The sequence below is a fragment of the Podarcis melisellensis genome (genome assembly GCF_964234715.1).
Source record: "Podarcis melisellensis genome assembly, chromosome: 10".
NCBI lineage: Eukaryota > Metazoa > Chordata > Lepidosauria > Squamata > Lacertidae > Podarcis > Podarcis melisellensis.
Window position 1 is genome coordinate 60,953,692 of NC_138542.1, and position 21,434 is coordinate 60,975,125.

The window sequence follows — 21,434 nt, forward strand, 5'->3', positions numbered from 1 at the left end:
TAAATTCATACATGGGAACCCCAATGGTCCATGCTGTGTAGACAGTGGTGGTGGAAGGCAAGAAGGCTGCAGGTAGGTAGAATCAGAGTCAATAACAGTCAGAGCCAACTACTGTATTTTTCGCTCCATAAGATGCATTTTCCCCTCCTAAGAAGTAAGGGGAAATGTCTGTGCGTCTTATGTAGCGAATGTGTTGTCGATCGCTGGCTTCCTTTCTGCCCCTTTGCCCAGGCCTCCATTGTTGAATGTTCTGCAGACAGAGGCTGTTTGTTTCCCCAGCAACATGTGACTGGCTGATTAGATTATCTGTCTGGATACTGTAGAAACGGCTCCCTTTCCTTTCCTAAAGAAGCTGCAGAACTGTGAGTTGAACCCCATAAAAACAGGATTTTTTCCTTTGCAAAGTAAGCTCAACAACTTTGAGCTGATCCTCAAAAAAGGGGCTTTCCCCCTTTGCAAAAGAAGCTGTGCAACTGTGAGCTGATACCTCCTCTAAAAACTAGGCGTGACTTATGGTTAGGTGCATCTTATGGAGTGAAAAATACGGTCATTCTAATCCTCCTTTCTTCTCTGTTGTGTTCTACAAGAGCAACACTGAGACCAAGGAGGAGGAAGTTGACAGGCAGTGCCACCCTCTGGACTTGTTGCAAGATGGTGGTGGGACTAGCTGAGAGCAGATGGAGGTTGGCAGGGCAGTGTCCCATCCATTCATCTGTAGCTGCAGAAGCAGAGCTAGCTGCAGGCTTGAGGACACACTTGGCACTGAACCTTCTCCTCAATGCTCATGAGGAATAATCGCACATAGGGAAATGCACCATGGCATTCCTGTTCATCCTAAATGGTGCTTCTGTCGACAGCAAGGCAAGGCATCGGGGTGACTGGGCTCTATATTTTGCAAAACAGTCACTGCAAGGCAAGTCTTCTCCGAGAACTCAGTGTGCTTTATGGCTTCTAAGTGACATGTTCCTCTATGACACATCTGTTGGATTCTCAGGCTAGCTTACCTAGAGGAAATCATTTCTTCAAGGTCATGCAGGGGTTCTGCAAGGCGGGCGGGGGGGGGGAGAGAAGAAGGCATTTTTCACTGCCCTTGGTCTAACCGCTAGACCATGCCCCCAAATGCTGTGTGTTGACAACTCCTTGTGTCTGGCTATCATAATAAAACATGATGAATATAAGCCCAGATGCCAAACGGCGAAATATACCCTAGATTCAAAGGAAACAACATCACGGACAGTTGCTTTACCCCCCCCTTTCTTCCCCCCACTGGGGAATTTTTGCTTGTTCTCACACATTTCTCAATAAATCTTCATTATTGCTTTCTCTCTCCCCCAACCCGCCGTCCCTTTCCTCCCCACTTTTAAAAAGGCTACTTCATGAGCCAATGACAAATTTCCCTTATATGTTCCCCCAGTCATACATTCCATTGACACAAGGACCCGGCTGCATTATCTGGAGAGCAGGAACATGCCAACAAGATGATTCAGCCAATCAGAGCTGATGATATTGTATTACCAGTTTCATAATGTAAATGAAAAAAGATGGTCTTCTTTTGATGAAAGCTGTAAAGTAGCTATTGTGCCTGTTTGGTATTGCAAGGGCCAAATGTATTATTTATGCAATTTTCCTTTTTCGAAAAAAAAGCGGGGTGGGTGGGTGGGTGGGAGAGAAAGAATAAAACAACAACCCTGAAAGAGATTGTTTCGTTTTATAGCTTTCAGTCAGAGCTCTTGTCTCAGGAATATGTGCATGCCCACATTTTATCCAGCACTGAATGGGTAAGGCAAAATGTGATACCATATATTCAAAAATGGATAGGATGAAGATGTTATTTTCAATGGGGGGGGGCGGACCCAACTGCTTTAAGAGGAAAGGAGAGAAATGAGGCCCCAATGACTTTTATGATATTGTTGCCATTTGTGTTTGTGTCAAATTGACTCATAGTAAAACCAATGTACATTCCGATAATTGTTCTACTCTTCTCAAGGTCTTTGGTGAACTCATTTGGATCTCCTCATCTATTGAAAAGAATGGGAGCATTTTGTTAGATGGAATTTCAGCGGAGGTGTTTGCAGGTGGGTGGACAATGGAGGACATATCAGTTAAACAGTCAGATATATTTGGAAGGGCACAGCTATGTTGGTGGTGCCCATTGGAAATGGTAGGAAGGAGGCCAGAGCCAACTAATTCTTCCTCCTTATGAAGTTCTGCAGGGGCAAAACTGATATGAAGGAGGAGGAAGCTGACAGTGAGTGCTGCCTTCTGGACTGGTTGCAAGAAGGCAGGCAAGCGGGCAGTTTGAGGTTGATGGGGCAGTGCCCTGTTTGTCCTAACACTGGTAGAGAACAACAGAAGGTCCCAGTTTCAATCCATAGCGTAGCAAGTCTAGGACTGACCTCTGCCTGAGACGCTGAAAAGGATTAGATGAATTCACAGATATTGCATGTGTTAATGGTTATTTGCCACAAGAACTTAATGCTAGTGCCCACTGGGTGCCGTCAGACTACAACTCTCTTTATCTCTCTCCATTGGAGCTTCTGACTGGGGTCATAGCTGTCAACGTTCAGATTTGAAAATAAGGGATCAGCAGCCTCGAAAATAAGAGATCAGCAGCCTCACCTGTCCCAGGGATGGTCTACGGGATATCTAACAATCCGGGACAGCAGCGGGAAGCAGCGGGAAATGATGCTGGAATACGGGAATTTCCCGCAAAAAAAGGGAAGGTTGACAGCTATGACTGGGGCTGATGGGAGCTGTAGTTCAACAACATCTGAAGTGAACCAGCTTTTCTGTTTTTGCTCAATCTAACCTCTGAATCAAGAGGCTGAGTACGAGATGCTGGAAGATGGCAATAGGGCATGGCTGCTTCCATTTTGTGATTTCCCCAGTAAGACTGTTAAGAGTGCGGGATTAGACAAATATTTGGCCTGAGGTATCATAGGCAGCTCTTATGTATTTAAACACTTAGACTGCTGTTATCAGTTTGGCTATTTGGAGAATAAAAATTAAGTACTACATCACATTATCCATTGTAACCTCCAGAAGAACTACAGGGTTCTGAAACTGGAACAAACTTGTCACCATCCTTCCCATAGGCACCATCGGGGGGGGGGAGGCAAGGTCCCTCAAAAAATTCAAGAACGGGCCCCCCAAAAATCCACAGCGACCATGCACACATGCCATGTGGCAAGCTCACCTTAATCCCACAGTCTGTGCACCATGCCCTGAGGCCAGTACACAAAAATCAGCATGCCATGTGATATATGCACATGACATCAACACATCACATGGTGTGTCCATGTCACTCACACATGTGGTGCAGCAAAGCCCCTTCTATCATGGGTGCATGGTGGCATACTTGGTCCTTTCAGAGATCCCAGAGAGACTCTGGTATGGAGAACCTGTGGCCATCCAGATGTTGCTGGACTCCATCTCCCATCAGCCCCAGCCAGTGCAGCTAATGGTCTGAGATGATGGGAGTTGTAGTCCAACAACATTTGGAAGGCCACATGCCTCCATCCCTGTTATAGAAATACAAGGTTAGGTGGATCCCTAGGCCCTAGGATCTTATGCTGATGGTTTACTGATCAGCTCAGAGGAATGCTACTGGATATCTGCTTCTTTCCAGGTCCACTTTAAGCCATAGGTGGTACAGCACCCATGGCACAGACCTGTTCAGCTATTATGACAGCTCAATGTTTTTTAGCGAGGAATATCTTCTCTAATACGGAAGGAATTGGTGGCAAGTGCAAAACTGAATGCACTGCAGAACCCGCAGGACAAAGGTGTATGCCATTAAGCATCTCAGGTTTCAGCTTTGCATATAGAACATCAGCGAGCCGCATCAGTCACATTCCTAAGTGATTTTTCTGCAATCAGAATTTCATTCATTACCCAATTTTCATGCGGTTCCCCTGGCATTTGAAATATGTTTTAAGGTAGGCTCCCCACAGGCTCTCCCCCTCCTGCAATAACTGATCTGCAGTGTCCAAAGACAGATCTAAATATCTTTGGTGCAAATTACTTTAGGCCGGCTGAGCAGGAGTCTCTGTCATCTTCATCACATTTCACACCTACACAACTGATAACAGATTAATATCGGGGCCTCAAATATTTCATCAGCATCTCCGGCGGAGGAACCTTGCATTATTTTATCTGAGGAAGCCATCAAGGGGGCTGGGTTGGCGAGGGGAGAATCCACAAAGGGAAGAGAGGAGCGGGGATTATATATGTATGTATATTTTAAAAGTGAACAAAGGGGGAAGGAAAGGAAAAAAAGGGGGTACCGAACTTTTTGTAAGGAAAAAAAATAGCATGTCCTTTGGTATTAGGAGAAAAGCAACAAGCCTGGTTGTGGCAAAGTTCTCCCCTCCGATTATGTATCCACTTTTATTCAATCATTGTATCGCTCTATGGCTGACACTTGGTCAATAGTGCAATCTACCACTGATCAGAATAAAACAGGCATCCCAGAGCACCTTGGAATTTCATTAGTTTCTGTTCAGTGCAGTCTCCATACGTATATGTTGATTTGCAAACACAGTTTTGAAGCTCAATTCAGTGCCTGTTGGAACAAAGAGTCAAGGACCCTGAATGTTACTTTTACAGGATTCATTTCCCCCCTCCTTGTTCAAAAATCATGATTAAAACATCTTTCTGTGTACACACACACACACACACACACACTTTATATTATATTGTGAAAGGACATAAACCTCTTGGCCATGCCTCTTTTCAAAAGATCTTGATAAAGGTGCTTAGACAATGCATGTATCTGAAAGATGTATATAAACAAATCTTGGCTGTGTTCATGGTCAAGAAGTTTGTGCTAGAACTGGCTTATGCCTTGTTTATTCACCCTTAGCATGAACAGTGTTAACAGGAGAGCCTGGAATATGAATAATTTTAAAACATATGTCCCACCTGTTTTCTGTGGCGCTCAAAGCCACCCATGTTCATACAATTTTCCCAGGCAGCCCCCCATCCAAACAATGTCAAGACCCAAGTCTGCTTAGCTTAAACTAGGCTGTTGCACTGTGTGCTTTCAGACTATGACCAAGGATCTTAGACCTACCCCTTTCTGTGGTCACTGTGATACATTTTGGAGCTTCAAGAGACCACGGGAATTATCTTCATTGAGATCCATGAATTACTGGCTCATGTGATTAACTGCAGGTATGAATGGAAGGTTTGTATATAGGGGCTTATGAAGCTACTTTATTCTGAGTCAGACCATTGGTCCATCCAAGATTTCCATGAGAGATCTTTCCCTCCCATACCTGGAGATGCTAGGGATTTAACATGGGACCATCCACATACAAAAGAGATGCTCTACCACTGAATCATGGCCTTCCCCCATGCTTGAGGTACACCATCTGAGAAAAGAAAGAACCAATTACAAGCTATTTAAAGGCTGGTTCTGATGTTTCTTTAAGACAAGAGCAGGGTGTGGCAAAGTGAAGAGAGTCTCCATAATGCTGGAAGAGGTGGAACTTCTGTAAGATCCGGCCAATCATTCTGACATTTTAAATGTTTGTGATTTAGTATTCTCCATCTACACACGCACGCACGCACGCACGCACACACACACACAAAATTTCCTGGGCAAGGAAGAAAAACAAACATCTCAGGCAGTAGATTGTTGGTAATGAAGTTACCAGAGCTTGCAGTAATTGCATTGTGGAGTTGTAGCAACATGCTATGGTTCTTTTTTGAGCAATGCCTGTTCAAAGACTTGGGAAGAGCTTGCAGCACCCCTCCATCTGGCCATGAAATATCAGTTCAAATTGGGCTCTTTTCCTCCTGGAACTCCTACTCACATGACAGAAAACCTTGGGGCAATCGCATTTGTAAGTAGGGTTAGGAGCCTAGGAAGCTGCCTTACGCCGAACCAGACCATCAATCCATCTTGCTCAGTAACCTTGATATTGACTGGCAGCAGCTCTGCAGGATTTCAGGCAGGAATCTTTCCCAGCTCTACCTCAAGATGACAAGTATTGAACCAGGGACCTTTTGCATACAAAGTATATGCTCTACCACCCAGCTACAACTCTTCCCTTGTGACCTGAGCAACCTCCCTGTACCTTCTGTGGTACCAGTGCAGTTGAGATTGCTACCATTCTGCCACTTGCCTCTTGCCTCCTTAGGTCCTTCAGCTGACACTCCTCCTTGATCTGAAGTGTTTTGCTTGCTGCAGTAAACAAGGAAAGAGGGTGACCGATGGAAGGGACCAGGAAAGGAATGGAGCACAGGTACGGAGGCAGCAAACGCTTTTTTGCTGGCTTACTGCTATTAAAAAGGCACAAAGAGATTGTCCACATTTCAAAGCAGCAAATGTACTTCAAGATTTTTGTAGCACTAAGTGGAACGTTTGCCCATCAATTTGATGTGCCTTTGTTCTGAAGAGCAGGCAAATGGAAGGGGCATTGGTTGCACACCTGTGCTTTGAAGCACAACATAAGCAGATTCTTTTTCTCGCTGGTGAGGAGTGGGAGCTCCAGTCCAAGCAGCCACTGAATCACAGCCTAAAATCTGTGTTCAAAGAGCAACAGTAGCATAAAAGCACCTGTATAGCAATAATTAGCAATTGATTGATTTAATAAAATTGCCTTCTTTGCCTTTCTAAGGTGGGGACTTGACTTTGGGAGGCTAATCCACATGATGGGGGCCACCACCAAAAAGGCCCTCTGGATTTGTGGTGGTGGTGGGGCTTAAAGGAGAGCTTGAAGAGCAATAAAGTTATTGGTCAGGTTCATAGGAAGGCTGGTGATTCTCGAGATATTGTTGTCTCAGGTTGTTTAGAGCTTTAAAGATCTAAAGAAAGACCTTTGAACTGAGCCCCCAAAGCAAACCTTTAGCCAGTATAGCTGTCTCTGGTCAAAAATCTTAGCATCTGTGCCTAGAATCACTGGAATCTTCCAGACTGTCTTTAAGAGCATGCATGAGTAGGACCAGTTATTCATGTGATTCAGATGACTCCAAAGATCAGAACATGACCAACAGTGCATAGGAGCTTTCTACAGGAGAGTGGCTTTGCAGTGACAACCACATCACAAAGATAATGTATGTGCCAACCTCATTCAAACTTAATAAAATTCTCCTGGACTTCAATCAGAATTTTCCTTCAGTAAGAATGCTCTGCCAGTATACTGGTCCTAGAATTTAGAGGTTGGATTTGGGGGAGGATTACAGCAGTATCCTTCAAAATTGCTTCCATTTAACTCCATTGGACAGGTTTCAGAAGCAATAGATTTTTGGCTATGACTGAGAACTTCTGAAAATCCTACTGTGGGAATATAAAATGAGCAATGTTGGGGTATTTAGTATCTTCTCTTTCTCCCCTTTTTAAGGGAATTGATTCCACACTGGGGTCCTGTAATCCTCCCGGATTAGCTTTGTATTACTTTAGAATGTGATAGTAAACATAAGCACATATAAGGCACATAAAAGATTATCCTGGATATATAGTGGAGAAATGTGAGTCATTGGCATGATGTTGTGGAACAATAGGCCAAGACAGTTTTAGATTCCTTCCAAACCAGGCTGGTTTGGGAACCACAGAGATGCAAGTGATTTGAAAAGTACCCATAGGTAAGGAATGAGAAAGTTGGTCCCATTCATATTTCAGTGGGAACCTACCTAATTCAGATTTCCTGGAACAATATGCGAATTGAAGCACAGCTGTTCTTCAAAATTTGCACTTTTCCTAATTTTATGACGCAATTCTCTAACCAAACAATATATACAAAAATGTGTATATTAGAGGGGAATGTGCACAAAAATGCATATATAAGTGAAAATAATGTCCCAAAATGCATTATATTAGGGAGAATTGCTTGCACAAATGTGAAGATTAGATTAAATTGCAGACAAATTTTCAGGACTTTTTTTTAATTTATTTTTTTAATCTGATGCAGAAATGTGGTGAACTGAACGAAAGACTGGAGGAAACAAAATTAAGAGTGTAGGGAATCCAAAATGAATGCATTGGTCAATCTCTATTCATAGAAGAGCTGTGAAGACCTAGAATAGGAATGACTAATTTCTTAAAAGCCAGCAGAACTGTGGGTAAGATACAGGAAGGGATAAATTAGCCTGGATTCATGGTTCCAGACTCACCTATGAAGCTTGGTGCCCCAATGGGAAGTTAGAATCTCTCATCTTAATGTATAAAGCTGCCTAATATTGGACATTGACCTCTCTTGGTCAGTAGTATCTACTCTAGTTGGCTCTCCAGAGCCTAAGAGAGATATTTTCCCATGCCTGGCTCAAGGGTGTCTTTAACTGGAGATGGTAGAGATTAGGGGTGCCAACTTGAATAAAATATTGGGGTCAGGTAAACCCCACCCCACACAATCAATCACAAGACACATAATGCACGCATCATTTGAATGGTGGTGCCCATTAATGTGGTAGGGCAGCCCCCCTCAAATATTTCATTGGGGGCGGCAAATGACCTTGACCCCTAGGAGTTGGCTCCTATGGTGGAGATCGAAGGTGGGAACTTATGAGTGCAAAGGACATACTCTGTGGGCATTAAACAAGATCCCAGCAGTCTATGGTTTTGCATCTGAATTCTGAACATTTGCCTGATCTCTGTAGCTCTCTTGTCACTGAGCAATCTGAACAATTTGTGACCCTCTAAGCCAAATGCAACTCAATGTCTGTTATGGCCTTTCTGGGACTTGATAATCCTGGATTGCCTGTCAGGGAGTAGTGGGCACCAGACAGGCTACAGGAAATGCTGGGGCTGCGTTCAGCTTGGCCATGCAGGCCTGCCTTACATTCTGAATTATTTTGACAAGGGTGTGCCCATTGCCAAAGGTCTTAGTATACTTTTAAAAGTTAAGAGTGCCCAATTTTCATGTAAATCAACGGGGGTAATAGAATCACAGATCTGGAGTCTCATAGGCAGTGTTGGCTGGTGCGGAAGATAGGGAGAAAGTAGGTGGTGCCAGAGCCATGACAGCCACAGCCACCCCCTGATTGGTTGTAAGTAAGCAGGCAGGCAGGTGGGGGTTGGCTATGGGCAGGCAGAGGTTAGTGGGGCAGTGCCCCACTTGCGCTAATGGACCAGCTTCCATTGCTTGAAGGCCATCGTGCAACTCTTTGCTCAACGCAGGGTACCCAGGGCCAAAGCCTCTCCAACAGATGGCTATCAGACCTGTACAGTGGGAGAATCCACCAGAATTCTAGGTAATTGATTATATTGTTGAACTGCTATATCCTGCGCGTGGTTACTCATAACCATACCACTTTATTCAACGGGGCTGAGTCCCTATTGAGCATGATTAGGATTGCAGCTATATTCAGGGATAAAATTCCATTGAACTCAGAGGGACACATCTCTGAGCAAATGTTTCTAAGCACTAAGTCCTATTGATCAAGAGATCATGAAGCATGTTCCTGATCATGGCTGTTGTTTTCACTGGTCTGAAGCGAACCCAGTACGGAACCATGCCGTTGTCTCATTTGTTTTTCCTTTTCCTGCATGAGGCTTGTCTTACAATCTTAAATACTGCTTCTGAAAAATAAATAAATGGGTAGCCTTCCACTGTCCTCATTAGAAGTTTTACCTGCTGATCTGTTCGGTTTCTGATTGCTGGTTCTGCAGTAACACAAGATACATTTCTGAGCTTTTCTATATGAACACCGTGGGGCAAATGTACCACCCAACTGTACCTTTTAAATAGTTAATATGATGCTTTAATATTCAGTAATATGAACAATACCTGCTCCCCCACTGTGTACACCAATTGCTGATGTTTACCTCATATTTGCTTCATACTGGATTATTCCATCAAAATACTCTGCTTCGCTGTCCAATCATTTATTTCACTGTTCTGTTGAACTATGTTGCAAACATATAGTAACTCTTGTAGGCCTGTGAAAGCTAGAGTGGTACATCCAGTTTTCTAAAAACTATTTTATTTATTTATCCATGTATTGCATTATCAATATAGATTCCCATTTTACACATGTTACTCTTGAAAGCATCATGTATCTAGCTGACATTACAAAAATGAATAAGATCTACGATGTGGTCAGTGATGAATGTATAGCCCTGTTACAGAATACTGTGCAACAGGCGGAGCCAACATGGTGACCTACAGATGCTTTGGACTACAAATCCCATCACCCAGCATGGCCAGTGGTCAAGATGATGGGAGTTGTAGTCCAAAGCACATCGAGAGGACTGCACTATGTTGGCTACAGGCTACAGGGCTGGATTCATCAGGCTTCACCAGGCATCTGCTGAGACCCATACTCCCAAAACCACTGCACTGGAGCCCATTGGCTCTTTTGGCTGCCCTTTCTCAGCTAGGCTCAAAGCTCACAGGGAAAGTGGTCTGTGGCAGAAGGTCTTATGAGCAGCATCTCATCAGGTAAGACAGTCATGCCATAGAATCATAGAATTGTAGAGTTGGAAGCAACCCAGATGATCATCTAGTTCAACTCCTTGCAGGAATCCTGCCTACAGCTATCCCTGAGTGGGCTCAATCTACCAACAGCACCATGAGAAGGCTTTTAATGTGAGCCTCTGTATGGTTTCTCCTAGCTAAAGAGATGTGGGCAGGAAGGGGGGAGCCTGGAGCCTGGGCTGTATTTAATGGGGGAAATACATTGGCTGACAGACCGACTGGACAGCCTTGGGTGTGACACAGAGTGGAAGGATGAATGACTCATACTTTCTCTTAACATGCTTCCACATCACTTCTGAAGTCAGGAGATGAATATATATATATAAAGGTAAAGGACCCCTGGACAGTTAAGTCCAGTCAAAGGTGACTATGGGATTGTGGCGCTCATCTCACTTTCAGGCCGAGGGAGCCGGCATTTGTCCACAGACAGCTTTCTGGGTCACGTGGCCAGAATGACTAAACCACTTCTGGTGCAACTGAACACCATGACAGAAACCAGAGCACATGGAAATGCCTTTTACCTCCCTATTTATCTACTTGCACTGGAGTGCTTTTGAACTTCTAGGTTGGCAGGAGCTGGGACAGAGCAATGGGAGCTCACCCCATTGCAGGGATTCAAACCGCCAACCTTCTGATCAGCAAGCAAAAGAGGCTCAGTGATTTAGACCACAGTGCCACCCACATCCCCCATATCTCCCCGCCAAAGCATATCTCCCCATGCTTTGGAATAACTCTGCATCATATCCAAAGCCTAGGTGGGCCACTGGTTTGATCCAGCAAGCTCTACTATGTTCTTAGCCACCCACAGAGGTGTCCTTATGTCAAGTAGTGCAGGACAATTGTGAAAAATGAAAAGAGTGAATACTGCATGTCCCTTTGTTCAAAGGACTCATATACATATCATGCATTGCCATTACGTCCCTAATTTATACGGTCCCTGCAATACATCTTTCCTCGATGAGAAAAGTGAAGAATGCATTTGCGGGAAGAAGCCTAACCTTTCTAGAACTTCTATAATTTGAATGACTTCTGGATTTTGTATAACAGTCATTTTGAATGAGATGGTAATTGAATTATGAAATATCTCCGCCTTTGTTAGGAAGGGACCTTTCCCCTCTCCTCTGCATACATCTTTCTTTTCAGCTCAAGGTCAGGCTGTATTTGTTACATTTCAGTCTTCTAATGGGAAAAAGAATCCTGCTTAACAGCTGTACCTTCTGGCATGGACAAAAGGTGCCGGGTCATTTAATTTTGTAACAAACACAACACGATTGCTTGAGACTGTGCGATGGCTGATTAATGATCAGTGGAGAGGGAGAAGAATCAGATGATGCCTCAACTCCTTCTGGGAGCCAATGCACAGATTCTTTTCAGATGTTCTGAGAAGGGAATAAATAATATGTGTTGGTTTGGCTTAAGTGTTCATTGTCAAGGAGGCTCGCTACATACACCAAGCACCCGAACGTGGGGTTAAAAAAGCAATTTGTTTGTTTTTTAAATGCATTAGAAGAATGTTGGAGGGAGCTTGGCAGAAGCAGAGGACTTGAGTTTTCAATAACTTGAGATGGATGGCAAAAGCTTCGCTCCATAACAGGGATGAGGACATGTTTACCAGCTTGATGGGCACATTTCCTTTAGTGCAACCATCTGGGCAAGCCTATGGTGTACATGATCAGAGTCAAAAGTGGACAGAGCAACAGAAAGTGCAGTCTCTTCTCTTCTCTTTGGTGATCACTCGTAGCCGAGTAAGATTGTCTTCCATAAACATGGTTTTAACAATGAGTCCGTAAGTGACTGTGGAGGCCAGTTTTGGATCCACACGTCCTTCCACAGTGGGGACATTGGTTTCCAGGTGGGAGTTGATCATGGTGTGGATTTGCCAAGCATGCCTTCCTCTTAGCATGTTTCTCCCTTGTGTCCTGAGTTTGAGTGTCTTCAAAGCCCACAACACCTTTGGTAAAGGCTGTTCTCCAATTGGAGCACTCGCAGGCAAGTGTTTCCCAATTGTTGGTGTTTATACTACAGTTTTAAAAATTTGCCTTGAGGCAGTCTTTAAACCTCTTTTGTTGACCACCAGGATTACGCTTTCCACTTTTAAGTTTGGAATAGAGTAGTTGCTTTGGGAGACAATAATCAGGCATCCACACAACATAACCAGTCCAATGAAGTTGATGTTGAAGAATCATTGCTTCAACACTGGTGATCTTGTCTTCTTCCAGTACACTGGTATTAGTTTGCCTGTCTTTCCAAGTGATGTGTAAAAATTTTCAGAGACACCATTGATTGAATCTTTCGAGGAGCTGGAGATGGTGTTTATAAGTGGTCCATGTTTCACAAGCATACAGTAAGGTTGGTAGCACAATAGCTTTGTAAACAAGCATTTTGGTTTCCCTGAGAATGTCCTGGTCCTCAAACACTCTGCACTTCAATTGGGAGAAAGCTGTACTGGCAGAGCTCAGGCGATGCTGGATTTCAGCATCAATGTCGACCCTTGTGGAAAGATAACTGCCCAGGTAGGATTGACATTTTCCAACATTGTACCATTGAGTTGGATTTGCGGCGCTGCAGAGGGGTTATTTTGTACTTGTTGGTTTTTGGGATATTGGTCGATAGGCCAAGCTTTTCATAAGCGTCTGCGAAGATATTTAGGATGGTTTGGAGGTCATCCTCTGAGCGTGTACACATTATGTTGTCATCAGCATACTGAAGCTCTATGATGGAAGTTAAGGTAACCATACTCTTTGCTTTCAGCCTGCTCAGATTGAAGAGCTTTCCATCTATTCAATATATGATTTCTACTTTGGTGGGGAGTTTCCCTTTGAGAAAGCGTAGGATCATGACAATGAAAATAATGACTAGAGTTGGGGCAATAACACAACCCTGTTTAACACCTGATCCCACTGTGAAAGTGCAGTAGGCTACTTTCTTCACCCAGTCAGACACCCTTCTGAATCCTCCATCCAGGCCAGCAAGAAGTATGATTGGCTTCCACCCTGGCAAAAATTCAGGGAGAATGCAAAGCAGAGTCAGTGAGTGACGTGGCTTGGAGAGAGGGTGTGTGGATTGAGGCAGTGGAGGCTTGTCCACTAGGGCAAAAGGGGTGCTGCCCCACCAACCTCAGCCTGCCATCAATTGGCCTCACCTCTTTGCCTTCTTCCCTGCCTCTAGCCCGGGGGCAGCACTGCCTGTCAGCTTCCTCTTCCATAGTCTCAGTGTTGTCCCTTGCAGGACTCAACATGGAGGACGATGGGGGACAAAGCCAGAATGAGTGGACCCTGCCTGTCACTAGTTCTGGCTCCACATATTGTTGGGCCCCTTGCCTTCTACCCCACCAGTCCCAATGGGAAAGTCCCAAGAGCCAGACAGAAGGGCCTGTGTGGCAGATTAGCAGCCAAATCCAACAGTGCATATTCTTGCTAGTCAGCATGTGAAGGGGTTAAGGCCACAGAGCTGTATTGCTGACAGGCAGGCCCATACAATAGTAATGCAGTTGGGGTCTACGTGATGTCATGCCCAGTGGCAGGGGATAATGGGAGTTGTAGTTCAGCAACAACAGGAGGGCAACACCATTCTCTTCATTGAAGAGAATGAAGCTTCTGTTCATGTCCAGATGGGAGCCCCTACACTCACCCTGTTGGATCAGACTGAGCGCATGCAGAAGACCTCATAGAGGAGCAACTGGGGGTAGGGATACCCAGTCCTCTGCGGAAATGGGACATCTCAGATTCACACTCCTTAGATGGTTGTGCTTTGGAACTGACGAAAGAAGGATCGGCAACTTTATTCTCATGCCCTATTTCATAAAGATTAATTTTTGTCCCGGGCACTCAAAGTTTCCTGTCTTCAAGCCAGAGGGCTGCCTGTCACATCAAGGTGGATTGCTTTAAAATTTGTTGGAGGTAGAGAAAGCTTAATATTTCGCCTACTGTAGAAGGTCTTTCAAACTATTATACCTGCGCAGAGCCAAGAGTAGAGAATTCTATAAAGAAATGAATTATTAATGTTGGCTTTCAGAGCAATAGAATCTCTTTACTCCAAGAGTAGCATTTCTTCCCTGATTTCTGACTTTTCCTCTTAATATAAAATACTGACCCCTTGGTAAGGTGTCCTTTTTTGAATCACAGATTTGCTGAGTTTCATAACGTGCTGCCTTTACTTTTAATCAGTGCACAGGTTCAGGATGGGGGGCTTGGGGTGGTCAGATTAAAATCAGAAGTAAATCTCCTTGAATGTTGGCAGAAATAAATAAACCAAACAACTAGGATGTAGAGAATGTGGCTTCCAGCTGAATATAGATGGACTAATATATATATATTTCTCAAAGACTTTCTCCTCCCCGCTTCTCCATTTGCACAGATTTCCACCCGGACAAAATTGATTGCCAAAAGGAGGCATAATCCAGGGGCAAAGTTTAACTTTGTAGACCTGGTCACCATTACAGGGGCACGACATTAGAGTTCTTCTAATACACCTTCAGGAAATGTTAAAATACTGCACCCAAGAGATCACAGAACCTGACCAGCTTATTGCAGTAGGAGATGCTTATTTCTTTCCTCCAAACCCAAGCATATGGTCCTGAAGAGACCACCACACAGGAATGCAAAACCTACAGCATTCTAGATGTTGTATGACCAGCTCCTTTCAACTCCAGGCAGCAACACCCATGGTCAGGGATGGGGGGAGTTGGAGTCCAATAACATCTAGAGGGCTGCAGGAACCCCCAGGCCATAAAAGCTGCAACGTCCCACAAGACAAAAGTGGGAAAGGTATGGTAGGAGGGCTTTTGCAATCACACATTAGGTCAGAAACAAGGAAAAGCACATTATAGTCTCCCCACTTTCAATTCATAGCGTCTTTTTTCATAGTTTACATTCAGTATGAGCCAATACTTTGGCCACCTCATGAGAAGAGAAGACTCCCTGGAAAAGACTCTGATGTTGGGAAAGATGGAGGGCACAAGGAGAAGGGGACGACCGAGGATGAGATGGTTGGGCAGTGTTCTCGAAGCTACAAACATGAGTCTGACCAAACTGCGGGAGGCAGCGGAAGACAGGAGTGCCTGGCGTGCTCTGGTCCATGGGGTCACGAAGAGTCGGACATGACTAAATGACTAAACAACATGAGACACTATTGTCCTAGACTTTTGGGGGAAAGAGAGGAGGGAGAAAGAGGGAGGGAGAAGGTTGGGGATGATGATATTTTCAATCTATTGCATAGTGTTTGTGCAGGGGTTTTTTGTGTGCCAGCTTCTTGTGGGTAGGTCCTTTAGTTATACAGTGGTACCTCGGGTTACAGATGCTTCAGGTTACAGACTCCGCTAACCCAGAAATAGTACCTTTGGTTGATAACTTTGCTTCAGGATGAGAACAGAAATTGCGCGGCGGTGGGAGACCCCATTAGCTAAAGTCGTATGTCAGGTTAAGAACAGTTTCAGGTTAAGAACAGACCTTGGGAATGAATTAAGTTCTTAACCTGAGGTACCACTGTATAGTTATTTGTTTTTATTGACATTGCAAGAGATTGGAGGGTCCAGGGTCTGGTTGGTTGTGTTCAGTTGGTTGCAGTGTGATTTGTTTGTATGTGAGGGTGGGGTGGGGGATGTGATGTCAGGTTAGCCATATTGATTTGTATGGTCGTGGGGCAGGGGATATTTCATTGTCTTCACCACACCGGCGTCAAGGCATCCTCCTTTTTTTGTTTGTCCCCATGCTAGTTCAAGTTTGTTGGCTAATTTTCCTAGTTGGGTGGTTTCCCCATACATTTTGTTCTAAACCATCTGGCAGTGGTTCTTTAGGGTTTGAGCTGATGGTCTTTACTCATCCTACCTTGAGATGGCAGCGATTCAACTTGGGCCCTTTCCCAAATCCACTTGAGCTTTCTCCCCTCACACCTTGACCTGGTGTGACAAATTACTCTCTGTTTTACTACCAAAGAAGTGGCAGAATGCCCACGCTAGTGTCTCATTCGTGATAATTTGCAGAATGAAAGGACACTCACAGACACCTCTCAAGTGAGGCAGGTGCAACAAATCCCCTCCCCCACGCCCCATCCATGAGAATTTCAGAGAAATCTGCCTTTTGATAAGTTTCAAAAGCATGCTCTTTTCTCATTAATTGAAGGAGAATCGAGGGGTAAAAAAATGCAGGCGATGGCACTGGTATGGCACTAATCCAAATTGTTGGCTTGTCTTTCTCATTCCTAGCTCGGCTTGCCTCTAACTTATGACCACACAGTTGAGCCTTTATATCAGGGGTCAGCAAACTTACCGTGCCTCGGGTCGGTGTCTCCAGCACCGATCACATGGTGGGCTGGAGGGCAGGGGAGCGTGTGCCCATACGCGTGCACACACACTATTTCCGGTGCATTTCTGGGTTGGAGGAGCACCAGAAATAGCTTGTGCGAATGTGCACGGGCCTCCTCTAATCCTGATGTGCACCAGAAATAATGCTTGTGCATGCGCAAATAATGCTTGCACATGTGCACAAGCTATTTCTGGTGCCCCTCCGACCCAGCAGCACTGGTAAGAGCAGGCAGCAGGGGTCGCCTCAGGCTGGATAAACGAGTCCCTCGGGCCTTATCCAGCCTGCAGGCCTTAGTTTGGGGACACCTGCTTTCTATGTTCAAACTTTTCATGGCAAATGAAATGCCAGGATTGGGAGTTTTTGAGTCCATGTTGTGCTCAGGTTCTGTTTACAGGCTTCCCATGGGCATTTGGTTGTCCACTGCTGCAGATGTGAGATGCTGGACTAGATGAGCTGTATATTCACATCAGTTAGAACTGCCTGCAATTCCTTGTCTAGCCAGCTGCAATGGTGGCATGGGATGCAGCAAAGTGACATCCCCGTGGTGCTTCATAAATGTTCTAGTATCATTTCTGAAGTCACCACGCCGGAAATATTCTCCCTATACTTAGTATATACTTAAATTTGGCAAACATATCTCATGGGCACCTGTTTGACGTGCATATCTATGACGATTGCCAACATTTGGTCTTGATATTTGAAAACAATGTGTTACTTGTCAAAAGAAGAGTAAACTGCTAACATCTTTATTTACCATATGAACGCAATATTGCACTTCTGGAATTCACTCAAGATGGACAGACTTGTTATTCTCCCCCCCCCCTTGCTGTCTTCACCCCCACCCTGAATCTTGGTGAGGGTTTGAAACCACATGGTTTTCCTTAGTGTTTGAAAGTTGTATTTTGTGTCTTAGTCAGACTTTTGGGAGACAGTGCATCTTATTTTTTTAAAAATAGAATTAAATACAAGTAGTGTTTCCCCCCCTCTGAAGTTCACAAATCAAATTCAAATATTTACTTACTTGGATACATGCTGAAGTTTGCTCTGTTAGAATCTGTGATGTGTATAATATTTTAGGGTAGCTTGAGCCATATGTGGGTTTTTTTTTCAAATTATCAAAACAAATGTGAGTATTTATGTCTTTTGTTCAGCTGCTAAACATGAATCAGCAGGGTTTCCTGTCTGGTTAAGACTTGCTAGTTAGGGTCTCCCAAAGTTCTCCATGATTCCCCCCCCCCCAATTTGGTTTCTGATTACTTCTGACTTGCTCCATGATCCTGAGTTCAAGGTTCCTCGTTCCCCTCAAACCCAGTCCCACTGTGGAAAAGCTGCAGTCCTTTACACATTTACCTGGGAGTAAGTTCAATTGCTACTAATATATGCATTTATATGCACACTTTACCCTAGTATATGCATTTTTGTACATATTCCTTGGCTGAAGAAATGCATTGCAAAATTCAGAAAACTGCAAATTTCAAATATTGTTGATGTTTTGGTTTATGTATTATTGTGAGAACTGTGAATTAGGTAGGTTTGCCTTTAAGTGTGAACTGAACTGAATTTTTCCCACACCCCTAACTGCATGGCAAAATTCAGAAAAGTGTGTAATCTGAAAGCTGCATTCCAAGTTGTGTATAAGTCCAGGACTGCAAAATTAGGTTGGTTTGCTTTAATATGCAGATACACTGACATATCCTCCATCCCTAACCATGGGTGCTCACAAAATCACATCAAAGCAGCCGCCACCAGGGGAACAAAGGAAGAGCAATGAAACAAATGTTCATGGGTTCATGGGCTGAGTGGGTTCCCCACTCCTACCCCTGAGTAATTTGCATTGAACATGTTACTTTTAAAATATTAAATCTGAAGGGTGTTTGGCAGAACCCAAATCACCAGTGTAAATGTGGTGAAATTTATTCTTTTTACCTCACTTTGCTTTCTGCTAAAGTAGCACTTCATTGTTTCTTATGGGTATCCATAAAGTATTAGGTTCTGAAAGTTTCCCTCTTTGACATGGAAGGAAATACAGAAATACACTTGGTATTACAATTATATTCCTGTTGGGAAAGTATTTAAATGCTGAATGACAAAAATAGTTCTGCAATGTAACAATCTGTCTGAGGTCTCACTTTTATTGATCAGAATGTCAAAGAAATCGTTCTAAAATGTTGCAGTGGCCTTGATATAATCCAAGCTGTTTAACAAAAATGGATGCAGTTTTCAGACTGTATTAGATTATTCCCTTTAATCTTGCTTTCCTTTTATAATCAGGGCAAAATCAATTAAGATTTTATATAGGCAGGCCATTAAAAAAAAGGAACCATGGTTTATAGGCAGTACAAGGAAGTTGCTGATATCGAGTTACCTATAATTTAAGTGTGATTATTTGAGTTAAATCCTCCTTTACTGCTTTAAAATCTCTTTGGTTTCACCCAAGATGTCAGCAATTTGGTGTCAGAGTCCCATTAACTGTCAGAATGTGAAAAGATAGTGATTCAAAAAATGAGATATAATGAAGTTGAGTAACCTCTCCATATTCTAGCATTAATTAGTGTCAAGACCGCTGAACCTGGGCTCCTGGGCTGCCCAAGACCCAAATGATGAACACATACAGGCTGCCTCTCACACAGGGAACCTTCATCATCTCCTACCATGCCTTCCTAGCCCAAGAATGAGGCTATTCTCAGTGTCTGAAGACAAACCCTCAGTGTTTCTCTCCAGAAATGGACAAAGGCCCCTTAAGGAACACAGAAAACTCTTCCAGGGAGGTGTGGGTAACTGTAGAACAGATCTTTCTGACTTCAGATTTCTGCTCTTTGCTGAAGCAACACCCACCCCATATTTGCCATAGGGGAGAGAAACACTGTACAGCCTCTGGAGTTCATTGGGAGCTGTCCATGGTCCTAATAAGGCTTACTTAGATGTGGCTGTTCCTTGCCACACCAAGCTACATCCTCCAGATACTGACTTTACTAGATAAAGGTAAAGGTAAAGGTACCCCTGCCCGTACGGGCCAGTCTTGACAGACTCTGGGGTTGTGCGCCCATTTCACTCAAGAGGCCAGGGGCCAGCGCTGTCCGCAGACACTTCCGGGTCACGTGGCCAGCGTGACATCGCTGCTCTGGCGAGCCAGAGCCGCACACGGAAACGCCGTTTACCTTCCCGCCGGAGCAGTCCCTATTTATCTACTTGCACCCGGAGGTGCTTTTGAACTGCTAGGTTGGCAGGCGCTGGGACCGAGCAGCGGGAGCGCACCCCGCTGCAGGGATTCGAACCGCCGACCTTTCGATCGGCAAGTCCTAGGCGCTGAGGCTTTAACCCACAGCGCCACCTGCGTCCCACTAACTTTACTAGATAGGACGGTGCTTTAGTGGACGTGTCCCTGCTTACTGTGACTTTATCTGTTATGACCTCACTAGAGGTGATGGGAAGCTGCTGAAGTAAGCCATCGAGAGCTTCAAGACCAGACCAAACAGGATAATTAGAAATCCCCACTGTTTGGATCAACATTCTGCAAACACCAGAGCTTAGCCCAAACTCTCACAATTTTCATTTAGATTCTGAACAGTGCCAAAACAAAAACAAAAAAGAGATTTGGGACACTTTTGGAAACATCTGCAGATTGCTTTCATTTGACAGTTTTGGGCTGACCCAAAACACCCACCTCCCATTTGTCCCTTGTTCACGTGCAGAAAATTACAGGCTAGTAGTTGCAGCTAGAGAGAGAAACTGAGGCAGTCATTTTGTTTTGTCTTGAGCTTGATGATCTTTGTTTCCTTTGACTTTCTGAAAGAAACTTTGCCATGGCCAGTGTAATATCATTAGAGCTGTCATCCAAAAGATATTGAATATGGGAGGCTTCAGATTTTCCCAGCAGATTTGCCAGTAGGGGTTTGATCACTTGGTCCCTTGCTTGCTCGTACTGCCCACAATGCGGTAAGACATGCTTCAAGCAATCGACGTCCTGAGAACATAAACAATGCCTATTCTGATAAGGGATGTCTCTCAGTCTAACATTTAGCACTTCTGAAGGAAATACATTTAATCTGGCTTTGGTAAATAAATGCCAATAGGCTGGTACAGACAGGTTCCTAAAATATGAGGCTATCTGAAAGCCGTACCTATATTGGATTCCTGCTGCTACCGGGCCACAGATTACATGAGATCGAGATCGCAGGTTGCTATGTGAAATGTCCCAAAGCCTTTGCCTCAGGGATTCAAGGGCCCAGATTCATGGCCCAGATCAGGGGTTGGCAAGGTTTGCTGGCCATGGGCCGGATCACTCCCATGGAGATCGTCCATGGGCCAGACTGGTGCAGCATGATGCCGGAAATAACGTCTAGGCATGTATGCGATGCCGGAAATAGCTTCTGCATATGCCCAGACGCTGAAAATCGCGCCTGCTTTCTCCAATTGATCCTGATTCAGAATGACCATCTCCACAGTTCCCCTGGAAAAGGGATTATTAAACCACTTTGGTAGCTGCGGAAGGGGAATAGGAGTCTCTTATTACAACTCCTAATATTTCTCAGCAATCTTAACACCCTTCCCAGGAATCCTTGGGGGAAGCCATGGTAAGCTAGTGCTTCAAAGGGATAGTACAGATGTGGCCTCATTTACGAGGCCCTCATGGCTTATTGCATGGCTATAAGTCCACCTGAAAAGAAGTGGGATGCAGGTCACTCTAAGCACGGGTGATATCTGACTGCTC

At 44.3% G+C, this 21,434-nt stretch overlaps 1 long non-coding RNA gene across 11 annotated transcripts in view; it reads left to right on the forward strand.

Moving 5' to 3' along the window:
- Nucleotides 1–21,434, forward strand: part of LOC309378834 — a 90,205-nt gene that overhangs the window by 30,783 nt on the left and 37,988 nt on the right. Inside the window, exons 3-6 of one of the 11 annotated variants that reach the window (XR_014172171.1) lie at nucleotides 1,988–2,075; nucleotides 5,049–5,175; nucleotides 6,147–6,251; nucleotides 7,917–8,145. The exons of 6 other annotated variants lie outside the window; for them this stretch is intronic. This is a non-coding gene — a long non-coding RNA (uncharacterized lncRNA). The remainder of the gene's footprint in view (nucleotides 1–1,987; nucleotides 2,076–5,048; nucleotides 5,176–6,146; nucleotides 6,252–7,916; nucleotides 8,146–21,434) is intronic. 4 more of the 11 variants (XR_014172172.1, XR_014172173.1, XR_014172174.1 and 1 more) reach the window with 4 other exon arrangements.